We start from the raw sequence: 18657 nt of genomic DNA, 5'->3' as shown, positions 1-18657 counted from the left end.
CCAAAGTGTGTTTTTTGAATTGTGGTTTTAAAGTGATGTTTCACACAGGCATAGTGGGTCCTATTCCACCCTTAGCAAAGTTCTCCTGAGCCAGGTGTGATGAGACACCACTGAAGTCTCATGGGAGGCAGACACATTCGGAACTCTGAGTCTGAGGCCAGCCTGGTCTAGAGTGAGTTCCTGGACAGACAGGGCTGCAAGAGAAACCCTGTCTCGAAAAACCAAAACCCAACCCAACCCAAATCAAACCAACCAAACAAAATAAAAAGACGAGTTTCCCAGACCATGACGACTTAGGTAACAAGTTATGGTCTAAGCTTTCCCCCAACGGGAAGCACCCAAGCAACAGGCCCTGTTAAATGTAAGGACTAGCTATCTATGTCTTCAAGCTTAAGTTCCTAGAGGCCCCTTTCTAACACTGGATTCCCCTAGGTCATTAGAATACAAAACAGCAACATCAGCTGCCTGCCTCCGATGCCTAGCAACAGTGTGGATACTCTGTGACCATGCGGTAACAGCTGCTTATGATAGCACACACGTAGGAGAAAATACTGGTTTATCAGAGATTTTGGAGTCTCTGGTTTCAGTAGTGGTATGAGGCTGATTTAATGCTCCTGCAGCCATACAACAAACAGGTCAGCCAAGTATAGGCAAATGGTACCAGCTGCCTCCTACCTACTTAGGGATTCAGATGTATTGCTAAAGATACGGAACCTGGAAATTGAGCATTAGGGACTCTGCTTGAGCGAAAATAAAGCCAAATTCAAACTGTACTTGTTACGATAATCTCTGGAGGAGACATGTGAAAGCAATTAAAAGTAGTTTCTGAGGGAGTAAAAAAAAATCTTAGCTTCCATTGAAATAGGCTGAGGCGAGCCTTTGAAGAAAGATGAAACGGAAAATTACACCAGGCGTTCTTTAAGCTTAACTGAGCAGCCACGCCATGGGTGCAGAACCAGTAGAAACGTATATAATGTTTAAGAGCCGAAAATGTGGAAAGCCAAAGCAAACCTCTCCTGAATATATGGATGAAATATAACCTTCCCTTGGTCTGAGATGACGCTCAAGGAAACTAAAAGAGGTTTGGGCGGGGGATGGGGCAGCAGCTGGACCCCATCACCGACAACCTGAATCTGGTTGACCCGCTGAAAAGAAAACCCACTGAGGACAAAAAAAAAAAAAATTTGTATTTTCCTTGTAATGCGAGCTTTTAAAAAAGCTGTGAACTTTTTACCTCGCTTCACCATGCTTCATTTGGTCAATTTCTAACTGGACTGCCCCCCTAGACAGCCGGCGTAGGCTCCTGGAGGCTGCTCCTTGTTTGTGGCGTGTGTAATGAAGGCACCGCGGGGTGCAAAGTGACAAGGAGAGAGGGTGTGTGCGTGGGTCCCTTCACTTTAACTCCACGAGGACTTTGAGGACTTCGGAGAGAGCGCCTGTGCGCTCCGGGTCTTCCTGCCTCCGAGCGCCCTCCAAGCCAAGCCATTGACATGCAAATCCAGCGCAGAGCGCTGGCCAATCGCCGACGCTTCCTGGGGGATTACCTGGTGGCGGCGCGCCGCGAGCGCGGGCTCGTGCGCGGCCCCGGCCGGGAGGCGTGGCGGTGCTGCACCCGCAGGGACGGAGCTGCGCGCCCGGGACCCGAGGCGGCCGCAGCGGCTACCGCATTTGGAGGGGGAGCCGCGCGCCCAAATGCAGGGCGCGCCCGCCGCCCGTTGCTGAGCGCGCGCAGCCGCCGGCGATGCTCCGCGCGCCGTGGCCGCGAGGTTTGAACTTGGCGGCAGCCCGGGATCCCGCGGGGCCGGGTTGCGATGGTGAGTTGCGGGGCGCGGGGGCTCGGGCAGTGGCGGGCGGGAGACTTCCAGAAGCCCAGCCTGTTGATGAACTCCTGGGGCGTCCAGCCTGGAGCTCGTCTCCCCGGGCGCTCAGCCTGCCTGCTGCGGGCAGGTGGCGTGCCCGGAGGGACTGAAGACACTCTGGGCCTGGTCTTTCTCACCGGGGGAGTGGGGGCGTCCGCGGGGCTGCCACTCCAAACAGGATTGCTGGTGACTGACAGCGTGAAAGCGCTTCAGAAGAAATGATCTGTGAAATACTTTAATTTTGATAAATTACTTCCCACCAGGGCCCCTGCGGAGTTTAGACTGCCTTTCCTTTCTTAATGTTTCTGGAGTCCACCGTAGAGGAGAGGCCCCAAAGTACTTTGAGGGGCGCGCGTGCCCCTCCCCCACCGACTCCGGCTCCGGCTCCAAGGCAATGATTTCCAGGAGTCTGTTCCGCTGTCAGGTAGCATGAAAATGAAATTGCAGCTGACATTTGCTTTGCTCTGTGTTGCCAGAAAGACCTAAAACTTCCCCGCCGTAGGGGTGGGGTGTAGGGCTGGGGTGTATTCCCCGCTCTAATCCTTTGGCATTATCCCCCAGCCCCCACCCACCCAATCCTTGTGTTGCCGCGGAGTTGTATGCACAGACGCATGACACTGCTTTCTGCTGGGTTCCACATTCATGCTGTAAGCTATCGGGGTGCATGGGTTTCCAAAGACCCTTTAGAGGCTACTTGGAACTACGTTCCCAATAGAAAACATCCTCGATATATGGCTAACCTTTTCTCCAAGTAATTTCACCAGAAGCTGGCCTAGACTCCAGTTAATTTCAATGATTCTTTTTTTTTTTTTTTTTCCTTTTCTTTTTTTTCGGAGCTGGGGACCGTGTTTCAATGATTCTTACTAACGTTTCCCCTATTGCTTCGGTTTCTTTCTAGATCACATAAATCTTTTCCTCTTTTAAAATTTATTTTTTTTCTTCTTCTGATTTTAAAAGCGTTATGTGATTGTTGTGGGAAAGGATATATAGAAGAGAGAAAAAAAAGTAAGCGTAATAACGTATGTTTGTTTCCTAAGACCTGGTTTTTCAGAGCCTCCTGATCAGTTGAGAACTTAAGAGCTGTGGCTATTTTTCCCCCAATGCTAATTTGTTTTAGAAACAAAAAGTAGGAATTAACAAGGAGATAAACTTACTTAAAATGCTGTAACTAACAATAACTCACTCACATAGTTAACTCACAGGTTGAAATGGAGTTTACTGTGGCAATTTCTCTTGAATCGACTTTCCACATCTGCCCCTAGCAAATGGCTTGTGTTTGTACAGTCTGTTTTGTAAATACACCCCTTCACTGGTAAGGCAGAATGCCAACCACATATCCTGCTCCAGCACTTGTAGCTAGGTTCATAAAGTTAATATTTTTATTGGTGTCTACATCAGAGCTTCCCTACCAGACCTTTGATAAAACCCTGGAGAAGGTTACCAAGGGATGCTGAAGAGAATGTTCTTCCCTGGAGACCTTAAGAACAGGACAAACATCCATCTGCCTGCGATGGCTTCAGTGTAGCAGCCTCACAGTTGAAGGATTCTAAGCAAATTCCCATTTGCAGTGACCTGGGAACAAAGGACAGCGAGATTACCAAAAATACCTGAGCCTAGCCGAGGTGAAGCCCGGTTTTGTGAGACAAGCTGAGAATGGTTTTGCTGAGAATGGTTTTAGATAATGCTTTGACTTACCAAGTCTTTTCTATAGTGCTCAGAAAATCCACCCATGGTTTCATTCTGTTCCAGGAAGTTATAATAGGTTGAATACAGAGGCAATTCTGTGATTTCGAGAAAAGGAATTGTTTTATGGGTAAGAAAAATTTCCCTTACACGGAGGAAGGGTGGGTGTCATCCTGTGTAGAAAACCTGGAAGGAGGACAAGCCTGAAGACATTCTTCTCCCCACTCAGCCTTTCTCCCTCACTGCCCTTACCCCCTATCCCATCACTGCTAATCTATGCTGGCCTCAGATCCTGGACTCAAGCCACACCCCTTCCTCAGCTTCCCCAGTAGCTTGGAGGGAGTACCGCTGGCCTTACCCACTTCATTTTTAACTCAGTTATTCTCCACATGAGTTACATCTGGCTACAGTTTTTTAATCACCAGTTCGTAACTGATGTGTAAAAGTTGTACGTACTTATGGGGTGCAGTGTGATATTTTGATACCCATATATACTATCTAATGTTCAAATCGGATCAGAAGTGTCTCGCTTCCATGTAGTTAAGGTTTTCAGACACCACTGTTTCCTTCTCTGCCTTGCATGTTCACTTAGAGCTCATGGTACATTAACCAAAACCAAGTGTCCATGTAATGAGGGTTGGAGAACCCCAGCAGTGTTTTGGCTCTGTTGGTTCCTTGCAGAAGGTAGAATTTCATGGATTGCTGTTCCCCTCGCCTGCCTGTTTGACAGAAGTGTGTAATTCTAACCACCCTGTGACCTCAACTTCAGCGACACCTTACTCCCTTTCCTGAATATCATTTGACCAGGAGCTGCCACTCTCCTTCCTGGAAGGTCACAGAGGGCCTCTCCTTCCAGGGGAGGTCGTAGCAAAAGGAAGCATAGGGTTAAGTCTGTCCAGACAGTGTCCCTTGAACTAGCAGCGTCCCCACTCCACAGCCTTCTGTTGATTGTCGTTTTTTCCTTGCACGCCCCAAATTAATTTTCTTAGGCTATCATAACACCAAACAAGAGAAAGAACAATGGCCACTTATTTGTCTAGCAAACATTTACCATGTGGGAGACATCCTAGAAACTTGGGATGGGTTCCCTGCCTTCAGGGAACTTACCATATATAAAAAGTAAAACATGTTAATAAGTTACTGCCATTTTATGGGGGTAGAGTTCAGGGGTTAAGAATATTAGTTTGTTGTAAAGTTAATTATATACCAAACTGACACGCAACATATGCATTCTCAGATATTTATCCAAAATAGATGAAAATAAATGTCTATTTAAAAAACAAGACTTGTTTAGAGTATCCATAGCAGCTTTATTCACAAATGTCACAACAAACCAAACAGAAACAAACTGGAAATAATCATCCATCCACAAACAAGAAAACAGATAAACAGACCGTGACACACCCACGCAAGTGGAATACTACTCAGTCAATAAAAATGAATTTCCAATACTCAAACCTCGATGAATCTTGGAAGCTTTGGTTTAATTAAAAGAAGTCAGACGAAAAACGATACATAGCTGTTTGACTGGGTTGGAATCTGGGCTTCTCACATCCAAACGCTAGCCCCGAGCTACATTGTTACAACTAACCACTCATTTTATGGACTAACCAATGATACCAGAAGTCAGCGGTTGCCCAGGAAAGGGACTGGAATAGAAGTTTCTGTGGTGACAGAAGAGTTTTGCGTTCTGTACTCAATGTCACATAAGTGCTTGCAGTTACTGAACCCTGTTGAACCCGACACAACACTAGCTAAACTAGGAAAGGAACTCCCATTCCAGGGTGACACAGTCAATTCCCCCTCTACTTCTGTCTTTAGATGTGTGTAACGTTACCTTGGCATGGTATGGGCGGTTCAGGGATGCTGAATGGTACCTACCTGTTCACCTCCTTCTTAGGCTGTGGGAGGACTGAGCTAGAGAATGGTTAAGTGTTTAGCTTGGTCTGAGCTTAATACTTTGTTTGTCTCTCCATGCACTGTGGTGAATACAGTGAGTGACTTACAGTTCTGGTTAAAGCCACTTCATTTTCTCAGGGCTGGGAAGTTGTGTGGCAGCATAACTGCTAAGCCGGCATTCCTAGTCTTTTCTTTTTAGTCAAGATCTCTGCTTGGGTCTGGTGGGAATTTTACTGATCCAAAGGTCACAGGGGTCCACCCCTAACCAAGATACTATTTAGAACTGATACACAGCAGCAAAGAGAAAATTACTTTTGAAGTGTCACTGGGTATGTCAGCATTTCCCGTACTAAACCAAACTCAATGTTTGTTTGTTTTTGCTTGTTTTTTGGGGGGTGTAGGGTGGGTTTTTGTTTTGTCATCTTTGTCTTACTGGCCTTTTGTTTTTGTTTTGAAAGAGATAAAAAATACGAGGCTGGAGATTGGGAGCTAGGGAAGATTTAGAAGTTAGAGAAGTGGAGAAAATACATTGTATGATTGTTTTTTCTTCTGAGACAGGGTTTTCTCTGTGTAGGTTAGCCTCAAATTCAGACATCCACCTCCCTCTGCCTCCTGAGACTAAAGATGTGTGTGTGCCACCCATGCCCAGCTTGAAAAAATTGTTTTAATAAAATAAAAAATTACAGGGACTTGACTTGTCTTTAAAGCTTCATCAAAGAGAGAAAGTGTCTGTTAGGCAAACTCCATTGTTGAAGACTGATTTTGTGATGGTAGTTCAAGGTGAATTCCTTCTGGAATGAGGCTTAAAAGTATATTGTAGGAAGCCAGATTAAACATAGACATCTTCCATGATCTTTCTTGATATGAGGATAGAAAAAGGAAGTTTCTAGGTCTCTGTATCAAGTTTGACGCTTTCTTTGTTTTGCTTTTTTAAAAAGGGACAACTAGCCAGGTAGTGGTGTCACACCTTTGATCACAGTTCTTGAGATGCAGAGGCAAGTGGATCTCTGTGAGTTTGAGGCTAGCCTGGTCTACAGAGCTAGTTCTAGGACAGCCAAGGTTACACAGAGGGAAAAAAAAAAGGATGAATTATTAAAACTTGAATTTCCAGTGGAAAAAAAATTTTTGAAGGAAGGACAATAGTTAACCCAATAAGTTTCCATTATTTCTTTCCATTCAGGTATTTGGGAAAGATGTTATATGCCTTGCCAACTCCAAAGAGACATTTTGTTGTTGGATTGGTTAATTCATTTAGTAAACATTTCTGAGACATGACCCAAGACGTCTCCAGGAGTGCAGCAGTGAACGGGTGGGCATTGTGCTTAGAGTGTGTAGAGATTCTGGCCCGATGGGATCATGAACACCGTTCTGTCGGGGCCGTTTCTCAGAACCCAGAGCATTGTCTTTGGAGAGTCTAGTTTTTCATGGATTGTGTTTTGTTTCCAAAGCCTACAGCTTAAGTGAAGATGTAAGATCTTGGTTGTCTTTCACTCATGTTATTTCTTCAAACACTGGATCTTACTCTGGTTTTCTTCTATTATTCCTTACTAAAAATAGCAACAAAAACAGTCTTACATAAAGGCAGCTGAGGGTAGTAGAAAGGTCACGGACTCTGACAATGCAAAGACCTGGATTTGCACCTGAGCGAGGATGCCTCCTGGTGACGCAGGGAATCCTTCCGCCTCCATTTCTGCTTGTGAGGAGCAGAGATTATCATCTCCAGGGAAAAGCCGTTACAGGATAAGATGGCAACATACATGTCAATCACATGCCAGCTACCAGCTGGGCGGGCCTTAGTTGCTAACATTTACTTACCTGCTAATACTCACTGAGGCTCCGGCCCCATTTGAAACTGCCAGTTCTCTTGTCCACTTTGATCGTCCTCATACCCTTGTAAGGGAGGCACTGTTACTTCCCTTTAAAAGTGAGGAAACCCAAGACACAGCTGAGATCAAGTAGCTTATAGAGTGTATGGAAGTGCCGGGGCTGGAGACAGATCTACCCTCTCTCTTACTTGATGGAGCTCATAACACACGTTGACTACCTTTTCCTTTAAAGCAATACTTTGGAGAATCAGTTATCCTAGGAAGAGAGCGACACCAATAATAGCTGGCCTTTGTGTCACCCTCAGGTACTGCATGCAGATGAACACTGGTGGAGTAGTGTTTGACTACACACACACACACACACACACACAGAGAGAGACATTACACACTCACATGCACACACAAACACATGTGCACACGGGCACACACTCACAGCTCACACGGACGCACACACGTGTTCACCAGCATTTATACACATGCATAAGACATGCACACATGCGCACACACATTTACACACAGACAAACACACATGCACATAGTACACATGCACATAGACCCATTGGCACATGTATGCACACACACACTTTTTTTTGGAGACAGTCTTGGTGTATAGTCCAGGCTGGCCTTACATTCTCCATCCTCTTGTCTCATCCTTTGCAGAACAGGGACGACAGTTGTGATCCACCACACCCAGCTCTGAGTGAACTCTTAAATGGTTGCTGGGGAAGGGGTACTGCCGGAGAGGCGGGCTCTTCCGCCCCCTGGAGTCCACCTGTGAGGGATACTCTAAAACTGTCCTCACACCTTAGCAGAGGAGCTCCAAGTCAATCCTAGTTAGCCAGTCCCTCAGAACATGAACTGAAACTCTAGGGCTCCGACCTAGACTTTGTGGCAGCTGTGCAGGGAGCGACAGTGCTGGCTAAAGTAGTTTTCATCCTCAGGAGAATGGGAAGGCGTGTGTTTCTCGGCATTGTTATGTAGGAGGGAAAGTCATAATATTTTCGTAAATTACTTATTTCCACTGGCACTCCCTCGGCTTCCAGCCTGTGAAGAACCTGGACCTAAAGCATCTAGTAGGAATAAATCCTGTCATAGGGTGGAGTAGGATGAAGGGTGCTGGTGAAGACGGAGGAGCAGGATGTAGATATAAATGCCATATAGACGTACCACAGTTACTCTCTCCTACAGCGATAAAAACACTTGACAAACCCAAGTTGGAAAGGAAAGAGCTTGACTTAGAAGTCCTGATCACAGCCCATCGTGGAAGGAAGTCAGGGTGGGAACGGGGAGGAAGGCTGCTACCCGGCTTGCTCTCACCGGCTGACTGGCTCAGCTTGCCTTATTCCACATCCCAGGATCCCCTGCCCAGGGGTGTTACCTCCCACATCCATCATTCATCAAGAATATCCTCCACAGGCCAATCTGATGGACTCTGATGCCAATCTGATGGGGGCAGTGCCTCAAGTCGAGGGTCCCTCTCCCCAGGTGATGCCAGCACAGGACACTGTTACCTACCTCCCCACCCCAGCCCTCATCCTGACCGTTGAGCTGGGTACATGAAATTACTGTCTCTCTTTTCTAAGGTAGAGTTCCCTAGACTTCTGGAATCTCAGAGCCACTTCAACTACCTAAGGGGCATCCGGCCAGACACACCACCAGCATACACAGTGGGTAGCTCTCCACATTCAGCAGCACTGTGGTGAAGGGAGGGGCCCTTTGCAAAGTGTAGTCTGTGGCTCTGTATTGGTAGGAATGTCACTGTGTACCTTCTCTGGGGGTCTAAATGAACTGTATCATCTCAGTGGTCGACAGGCAAGCGTATTTTAGGACACTACACACTGAAATGGGGAAAAAGTATTAAAGAGGGCCCTACAGGATTAGCACCAGTCTGGCTGCCCTTCCACCCTGCTTCACTGTGGGCAAGCCCTGACTGAGCCTCGGTCTCAATACAGTAGGCTTGGTTGCCATTAGTAGACCACAAGACTGAAGTCCCTCTCAGCCTCTTCCCGGTTGCCTCCAGTCTTTTCCTCCAACATTCAGTCCTTTGTGTTGGTTCCCATGGTTACCCCTTCCCCACTAGCAGCTGGAATGTGTGATGTGTGGAGACTGTCTCCCCTACAGAGCCAGGTCTGGCTAGGGCGGAGGCCAGCGGTCCACAGCTGGATTCGTGAAGTGGGGTCACAGTCCGATACTCCCCCCTTTGTTCTGGGTTCTGTCCTTTTCCCAGGCTTGACAGGGTTGCAACAGGAGGAGTCCTGTGGGTTGATAGACAGCTCCCAGGGCATTTTCTGCCCCAGCCTGGCTTGTCACTGCCCTGTGGGACCTTAAGGCAACTTCCTCTGTATGCTAATGCCTAGTGTGCAGAAGGCCCTGTTATGCCCAGCCAGTCTAATGATCACTGGCTTCCCTGCCTGCTGTCCTGTGGACTTTCGTACCCCAAAACTGTCTGTTTAATTGACACTGATGAGACCAGGACCTGGTATCAAAGGCAGGTGTTGGTTCCAGCCTAGAAGAGCAGGCAGGTCCCGGAAACCCAGGAGAGTGTGAAAACTGGCAGTCACAGATGGGAACAGAGTTTGTCCCTGAGCTTTCTCAGAACACTGGAAGCTCCTTTAGTCTCTCCTCATTTGGCACCATTTGTGTCTTCCGGATGAAGGTTAAGCTGCTTGGTGGTAAGGGACAGGAAGACAGTCAGAAATCACCCACGTCAGCCCTCCCTGAGGAATCTACAGGCTCATCTGGGAGAGTGGTTCTCAACCTTTCCTAATGCTGTGACCCTTTAATACGGTTCCTCATGCTACTTCATAATTGTAATTTTGCTACTGTTAGGAGTCTTAAGGTAAGTATCTGAATGTAGGATATCTGATATACGACCTCTGGGGTCATTTGACCCCAAAAGGGGTTGTGACCCGTGGGTTGAGACACTGTTTTTTAGAGAACTTTCCACCCCATAGGTAGGTACCTAAGGAAGCCTCCGGGCAGCGACCCAGTGGGAAAAAGTAGTTAAGGCGTCCTTGGGGGCTTGTTGTAGCTTAGGCTCTGCATTTTACCATCTCTTTGTGATATGTTAAATACCCCGTGTTTCAGTTGCCTGTAACACCCCCTAGATCATTGCAAAGATTACATTTGCTTGGTAAAGGACTTTGTAAAGCACGAAGCAGCACACAGGTGCCAGCTGTAACATTTTCAAATGGGACTTTGAGAATGCTGGGCCAGACCGAGGCCACAGATTCATCTGTCCTGCCATGTGACATGGGCCAAATGTCCTTTATTAGAAATGATTGGGGTGGGGGTTCTACCAGAGGTCCTGAGTTCAAATCCCAGCAACCACATGGTGGCTCACAACCATCTGTAATAGGATCCAGTGCCCTCTTCTGCTGTGTCTGAGGACAGTGACAGTGCACTCACATACAATAAATACATTTTTTTTTTTTTTTAAGAAATGACTGGGGGTTGGGCATGGTAGCATACATCTTTAACCTCAGCACACTGGAGGCAGAGGCAGGTGGATCTCTGTGGTCAGAAAGTTTTGGGTTTGAGAACAGTTTTGATTTTCAGATTAGGATATGCAATCTGTATATGTCAGTGGACCCAAAAATTTCAGCACACAGGGACACCCAAGGACGGACATAGGGCATCCTAGCCCACGTTACACTATGCGCAGTAATGAAAGGAAGAATAGAAATAACGGGGACAGGTGGAGACGCACCATCACACCTTGAGAATGTGTGCGCTGGGTAGTTTCCTGCACTCTGGCTGCATTTAGACATCTCACCTACCTTATAGATGGTCCTTCCACTGAACTAAAGCTTCAGCCAGGGAGAGAAGCATGGCACGAGAAGGTTGGCTAATAGCAAGGTGGGAAACCTTTAGGCCTGACACTTTGAGATGTCAAGTTAGCATGGGATGCTATTTCCCATCCTAAAGAGCAAACGAATCTTGGAAACGGACACATTTGGCATGGGCTTAAAAACAGTGCATGTGAGCTCCTTCCTAAAACCTGGTAATCCTCTTGGGCAAAGTGAGGATTACGCTCTGTCCCAAACAAGCCAGTGAGTTCAGTTTTGCTAAGATTCTATGGCCGATATTGAATTTAGCAAGGGGTCTACTTCCTCAGTGAATGACAACCTCCATTTAGGTTTTTAAATTTTTATTATTTTATATGTGTGTGTGTGTGTGTGTGTGTGTGTGAGAGAGAGAGAGAGAGAGAGAGAGAGAGAGAGAGAGAGAGAGAGAGACAGGAGATCTTGGAAGTCAGATCATTGAATATTTTGGAACTGGAGTTACAGCCAGCTGTGAGCCACTGTGTAGATGTTGGGAATCAAACCCAGGTCCTCTACAAGAGCAGTCAGCTCTCTTAACCTCTGTGCTATCTTCCTTTCAGTCCCTCTATATTTTTAATGTCCACCCCACTCCTTTAGGAAAGGGTAGGGTTGGGACAACTTCTTCGCTTGTAGACATGATAAAGCTTGGCTCCTTAAAACTGCACTGGGACCCCAGGGTCCTTCCAGAGCCCTGGTCCTTGCTCTCTGCAGGAGGAGGATCTCCCCCAGAGTTTGAGGCGGGATGCACCTGATAGAAAATCCCAAATCGGGTTGGGGATTTAGCTCAGTGGTAGAGCGCTTGCCTAGAAAGCGCAAGGCCCTGGGTTCGGTCCCCAGCTCCGAAAAAAAAGAACCAAAAAAAAAAAAAAAAAAAAGAAAAAGAAAATCCCAAATCCTGATGTGTCTAAACGGTCATGAATGTGTGCGCACTGGCTCATCCTTCCTGAAGCCTGGGGCTGGAGCTGCAGCCTCTGGATTTAACTCCTCCAAGCTAAATCTGCACCCTTGACCTTGACAGTTTCCTCACCACTGCCCTGTCTGATGTCACTTCCTCAGCCCCCCACCTCCCTCCCTGTAGTTCAGCAGATCCCCAGTCCCCAAACACCTTCTTATCACTCTGGGTTATTTATAGCCCTCCAAGTGCATTAGGCATTCCTGGTTTCCTGGCTCCAGGGTCTGAGCCCTGCATGGAGAGTGCCCACATTCAGCTGTCTTCTGTAGGCCATGCCGACTGACTGCTGGTAGCTTCGACCTCCAGCAGTTGCCACGGCATAGGTAGATGTACCCTACTCGTTCTTTATACAAAGTTCTGAGGCTCAGGAGCAATGGCCAGGACCAAGCAGAGCCCAAACCAGCACATACATACATCCTCTGGCTCCAGTCGTGTGTCTTTTCACAGTGACTGGGAAGTCAGAAACTGTAAATTCCAGTTTGGAGCCTCGCCTCCTGCATGTAAAGTGCCCAGCATGAGTTGGCGCCCGGCCACAGGCATTGTATTATCAGGTTTTGTCAAATCTGCCCCTCTCCCAGTTACATTTATGGACTACCCAGAGGGACCCTCAGACTCATCCACAACAACCCCACACACATGACAAGACAACTAACACTCAGTTGACCTGGGCAAGTCTGGTGGCCCATTTAAATGCCAGGGATTCACCTGTCTCTGCTCCTTCCCCCACCCCCCCTCCCCCCATGCTGGGATTACAGATAGGCGGTGCAGTCCTGGGCTCTCCCACGAGTGCTGGTATCTGTACTCAGATCCTCATACAGGCATTAGCAACTGAGCCATCTTCCCAGCCTGAGACTTTTACTAGATAAATATTTACTGGGTATTATCTCTAGGAAGAGAACCCCAAATAGGACCAAGAACGTCACATGGTGGTTAAGAGCGTAGACCTTGTCATCTTTTCCCACCAGGGCTTAGACAACAACATTTGCTTTTCTTTGTCTTTGTTTTCTCATCTGTGTCTTAAGGAGGGATAGCACAGAGACAGCTAGCTGGCTTGCCTTGAACAGTGGTTGTGAATACTCTAAGACGGATAGTAGTGCCCTCAAAGTACGACATAGAGTAATTGCAGCCTCTGAGATAGCCGCTCTGCTACCTGCTCTCCCTATGACTGGTGGAAGCAAGCATGTGCATAGACAGGGATGAATGAAGAGGAAAGGGCTTGACCACAGTCTCCTGTACTTCGTTCCCTTGAGTACTGGGCTGTCTTGTCCTTTGTATGAAGGTTTATAAGTGTATAATTGAACAATTATTAGCACAGAGGGGTCCTATCCATTTGTCTCCATTGCAGGTATAATGCCTGATTCAATATACATTCCATTATTGGCCCTTAGCCACTATTAACCGAGCAGATAGTTGGGCTGGGTATAGAAGTGGCCATGCTCTGATTCTCAGGCCCAACTATCTCAGTATGTATTGAATTATTTTCAGCAGTGTGCCCAGTGTTAGGAAGTACTCCAAAGGCAGGAATGCAACTTGAGTAGCTTTAGGTAGGAGTGAGAGAGCCCTTCTGATGCTGGCCCTCTTGTTCCAGCTGTAGGGACAGTTGGCCTTGGGAGAGAGGAGTCCCATTTGAATTTCTCCTTGAGCATTCCCTGCAGAGAGGCTTTGGGTATCAAATGTTTGCCACCCCTTTATACAGAACTTTTGGGGATGTAGAGTTTAAAGGCAGTCTAAGCTACAGAGATTCAGAGTTGTTTGTTTGTAGTATATCCATACACATATGAGAACCCCACATTTCTCAGGGCTGTCTCAAGTCCTCAGCTCGGAGCATTTGAAGCTATAGGCAACAGATCCTAGCAGAGGTCTCATTAATTTAATTGTATGGCCCTGATTAGGGCCCTTCGGTTATTTAAGCCTTTACTTAAGGCTAGGTGTTCCGAAGTGCTTGCTGAGTAGGAAAGATGGCTCAGTGGGTAAAGCTGACTGTTGCCAAGCTTAATGACGTGAGTTCAAATCCCAGGATCCACACTGTAGAAGGAGATAATAGACTCCCACAACTGCCCTCTAATTTCAGCACACACACGTGTGTGCACACACCATGGCACACACAAGTGCACATATACACACCAAAAATAAGAACTCCAAAGAAGAAAGATTGAAGCAGATTAATACTTTTAGGAAGCTAAAGATTAGGCTAGTCTCACCCCGTGCCCCTGTACCGTTTCTCCTGTTCCCATCTTTATACAAGGCTGACATCTAGACATGGAGAAGCATATAGATTTAGAAGGAAACCAGTATATTAAGTGCTGACAATACAGATTATAGTCATGAGTCCATTTGACATGTTTCAGAGCAATAAGAGACGGCAGCCAGAGCAGGCACAAGTGGATCCAGGCCTGAGATGTATAAAGACCATCAGGTCAAGGCTGAGGCATTGTGTGTGGCTCTCCTATCACTAACCAAGCTGTGGGACAAGGTGGTCAAGCAGAAAGACACAGCATTTTTAAGAGTATGTCAGTATCGTGCCTGTGATTAAAAGTACCAGGTAGGGTATGACCAGCATACAGTCAGAGGTGATGCAAACTGATCACAAGGAATGATTAGAAAAGAAAAGAAAAAAAGAGAGTAATGAAGGAACAGTGACCCAGAAGATTAAACCTCAAATCAATAAGTAGCCAAGGGTCAGCATTAAGAGCAAAGGGGCCTTTGGGAAAAGGGCAGTGCATTGAGAATGTCTGGAAAACCTTTGACCCCTGGTCACATGGTTAGCAGCCAGAAATTGAAGAGTAACTATGTTTAAGAGCAGAAGTCTGTGAAGGTCAGAGAGAGGTTCTTTTTATTTATTATTATTATTGTTTTTTTTTTTTACTTATTTTATGTATATGACTACACTATAGCTGTCTTCAGACACACCAGAAGAGGGCATCACATCTCATTACAGATGGTTGTGAATTGAATCGAGAGAATTGAACTCGGGACCTCTAGAAGAGCAGACAGTACTCTTAACCGATGAGCTGTCTCTTCAAGCCCCCAGAAGTCCTTAAAACAGCCTTCAGGCACCAAAGAGTCCAGGCCTTGTCAGCCTCTTGGAGACTGGAAGAGGGGAAGGAAGGGAGTCCTCGAGATCTGATTGCAATGACTTGGGAACTTGTCAGCCCAAGACAAAAGGCAAATGGTCAGCCAGAGAGATGTGGAAGACGTGGAACAGAAGGAGAAGCGAAAGGTGACTTGAAGCACTAAGAATGCGACTTTTAGTAAGGAGGGCAAGCTATCATGAAACAAGCATTCGTGTACACCTAGGAAATCCACTGGGTTCTGAGGACAGACTTAGCCCTACCTAAGCACACAGTGCTGTGGTGGTTTGAATATGTAGAGAAGGGTGTCACTGTGGAGGCAGGGCTTTTGAAGTCACACACACACACACACACACACACACACACACACACACACACACACACGTGTCTGGTCTACGTGATCCAGACAGTCTCCTGCTGCTGCCTTTGGATTAAGATGTAGTAACTCTCAGCTCCTTCTCCAGCACCGTATGGGCCTGCAGGCCACCATGATGATAATGGACTGAACCTCTGAAACTGTAAGCCAGTCACAATTAAATGTTCTTTTATAATAATTGCCTTGGCCATTGTGTCTCTTCACAGCAATGGAACCCTGACTAAGACAACTGCCCACTTAATTACTAAAATCCTTCTGGTTGCTTCCAAGCAAGGACCGAGGCTTAGGGCCAACCACGTGTCAAAGGTCTTGGCCAGTTTCCGGCAGTGTCTCTGCTTTCTCAAGGAAGCCTCCTGCACCAAAAGCTAGAGCTTGTGGCCTGACCAGAAAGCAACAGGAAAGGAGGAGCCTGCCCTCCTAGCATGTTACGAGTGATCAATCAATGTCTTGGAAAGTTTAAGGCGCAGAACCTCACTTGGGAAGTCTTAGATACAATGTATCAAATAGGGCCTCTCACGGGTAAACTTTAGGCTGTGCTGTTCAGAAGAACCCGGTACAGGAAAAGCCAGATGGGAACCCTGACTTGCTGAGCACACTGCTTGCAAAAGGCAGACGGTGTTCGAGTGAGCAGTTCCGAGCAGCGGCGAGTGTAATAAAGGGAAAGCTGGGTACCGGGAGGAGAGTATTTACATCAGATAAGGCAGCCCAGGAAAGGCCGATGTTTGACCTAGAACCTGAAGGCTAAGGAAGAGCAAGGCAAGACTTGGAAAGAAGGGAATGGAAAATGAGGTAAAGAGCTTAGAGGGTTTGAGGAAGCTTCTGAGAGCGAGCGAGGTGAGGGCCTGATGAAGTTGGAAAGGTTGAAGGATGGAAGGATGAGTCTGAGGGAAGGAAGACTTCCCCCAAGTGTGATAGAAATCAGGAGATGATATCGCTCCCTCTGTTTAGAGCTGGTGTTGGCCACTGAAGACACTGGTTTAGAGGGACAGCAGTAGTCGGGGAAGAAACATCTGATTTCAACAGGGAAATGGAACCTGTCCTTAGGTTTCAACGGCCCATATCCTGGCTTCTTCCCATTTAAGGACAAAATAGAAAACTAACCTCCCTGTTAGCCAGGAACTAAGAGGGCCCGGAGAGGCCATTTTAATAGGCTCAGGTCTCCATGTCTTCTTCAACCTCCACGGTCCTTCTGTAGTTTTTACAGGGTTCAAACAAGCCACGGGAACAGAATGATTCAGCACTTTATCTCGTATTGACTGAAACTCGGCCCAGAAAGTAGTTAACGGACGCTATTAAAATATCACACAGTAAAGCAGTCATTGTATGTTCAGGAGTTAGGAATGTTAAGCGCAGCATGTACCCATCCTAGGAAGTAGATAGGTGGTTGTCCTGGACTTCTTGTTTCTTAAGTATGAGGAAGAAAGATGTTACAATGGCTTACTGTAGTTGTAGATCACAATAACTCAGCCTGGCTCACCCTTCTCAGGGTTGGCTTAATTCCTAGTTTATCACCCATGGTTGTGATCCTGTGATAGTGGGACCGGAGAATAGTAAGAGGCAACATTAAAACAGCCCCCCCCTCCCCCAGAAGTATCTCAGTGGTGTAGCCACAGATTCCAGATCGGGTCACAGGTGTGCTGGACATTAAGCAGTATTCCGTTTGCTCAGCAGACATTGCTTGCCCGTGCTTGTCTTAGTTGAGTGGCAAAAGAGGGAGCCTCAGAAGCAGGCTGGTGGAAGTCCTGTGATCGTCTTCGATGTGCACACCCACAGTGTGTGTGCTGCTCTGTGCAGGGAAGCAGGAGTAGGGAGAGTGGACTCAATCCGCGTCACCCCTGCTGTGCTGGGCAAGGTGTCCTGCAAGAAGCGATGTCCAGGATGAAGTGTGAGGATGGAGGGGCTGTATACAGCAGCCAGTGGGGAGCTGTCCTTCGGGGACAGACAGGGCAGACAGGTTTACTTCAGTATTTTCACTTGACGCTTGGCTGACTCCGGGAGCGTCCACAGGGTAGTTTAAGTAAAAATGATTCCATCTGGTAACTTTAAATTAGTGAGCCTGTCATTACCATGTTCATGTATGTTATAATGCTATGGCTTCAAACAAAGCGGCATGAACAAAGTCTTTGGAACTGCGAAATTGAAAGAAAGAATGAGCAGTTCTCTGGGATTTCGGGCCCAAGTGAGTATAATTCTGTGTGTGGTTTGTGCCAACACACATACAACTTCGTCGTCTCAGTGTGTTCTGGAAAATGGGTCTTAGGAGGAAAAAAAACCCTTCCTCAATGTCTCTTTCATAAGGGGTTTTGGTAATAACTCACAACATATGGGAGAAGCACGCACATCCTTTCATACAAAAGACTAGGGACAGTCCGCCTGAGGCGTGTGGTACCCATTAGTCCTTGCTGGATGAGATCAAAGTGCCTGCCTAAGAATGTCAATTACCGTTGAGAGAGCAGTCGGCAGAGTAGTCCGCAGTGGGTGGGGAGACGGCATTCTGGAGACAGTGTGAGTTTAATGTCCAGGCTGAGGCTCACTCTGCAGGTAAGTGGTTTTGTGTATAGATGAGACAGGGAAAGGCTAAAAGATAATTCCGGGGTACTGAGTTGACAGGCTTCCCCGAGTTCCTTCTAGAACCGTCTTCCATGTGGTGCTCAGTGTTATTCCTCTCATTAGAACATAGGAATTTACAGTTAATGGTCTCCAGCCGTTAGAAATCCTCAAGAGATGAAATGACCCCACATGCCCTGTGCTCGTGTCTTTCCCCCATTGGCTTACTCATCCTGCCGAACCATAGCCTGTGACATCCACAGCTGGTGGCTCTCCATCTCTAGGTGTGTCCAGGGTAGGGAATGGGAAAAGACAAAGAACCGGGCTCTGGAGCCCCAGCCACTGTACAGAAAGGGCAGAGCCAACAATTGTGGTGTAAGTAAAAAATGAGGAAGTTATTAAATGCCACAAAGGCTCTCTGAAAGGCCTGGCTGTGGTTGTTTTTCTCCAATAACGGAGGGCAGTAAGGTCTAGGGGAGGCCTGGAAAGGAAAAGTCCAGTCTTCTGCCGTAGACGGGATGATGCCAGGGGGTGGTCCTGAAGGGCTCTTTCTTCGTTTTGCTTTACCTCTTTGACATTACGTTTACTCGCGTGGGAGAGAACATAGAACGCTTTGCAGG

At 47.1% G+C, this 18657-nt stretch overlaps 1 protein-coding gene across 8 annotated transcripts in view; it reads left to right on the top strand.

Annotated features, from left to right (window-relative positions):
• Shroom3 (shroom family member 3) overlaps nt 1–18657 on the top strand; it is a 296424-nt gene that overhangs the window by 229172 nt on the left and 48595 nt on the right. For 2 of the 8 annotated variants that reach the window (XM_087582885.1, XM_087582882.1), the window contains exon 1: nt 1569–1814. The gene's annotated coding sequence lies outside the window, so the exon portion shown is untranslated. 8 annotated transcript variants of the gene reach the window in all.

The sequence above is a fragment of the Rattus norvegicus genome, chromosome 14 (genome assembly GCF_021556685.1).
Source record: "Rattus norvegicus strain SHRSP/BbbUtx chromosome 14, alternate assembly SHRSP_T2T, whole genome shotgun sequence".
NCBI lineage: Eukaryota > Metazoa > Chordata > Mammalia > Rodentia > Muridae > Rattus > Rattus norvegicus.
The sequence above is the reverse complement of the archived record's forward strand: the minus strand, read 5'-3'. Positions and strand labels throughout refer to the sequence as shown.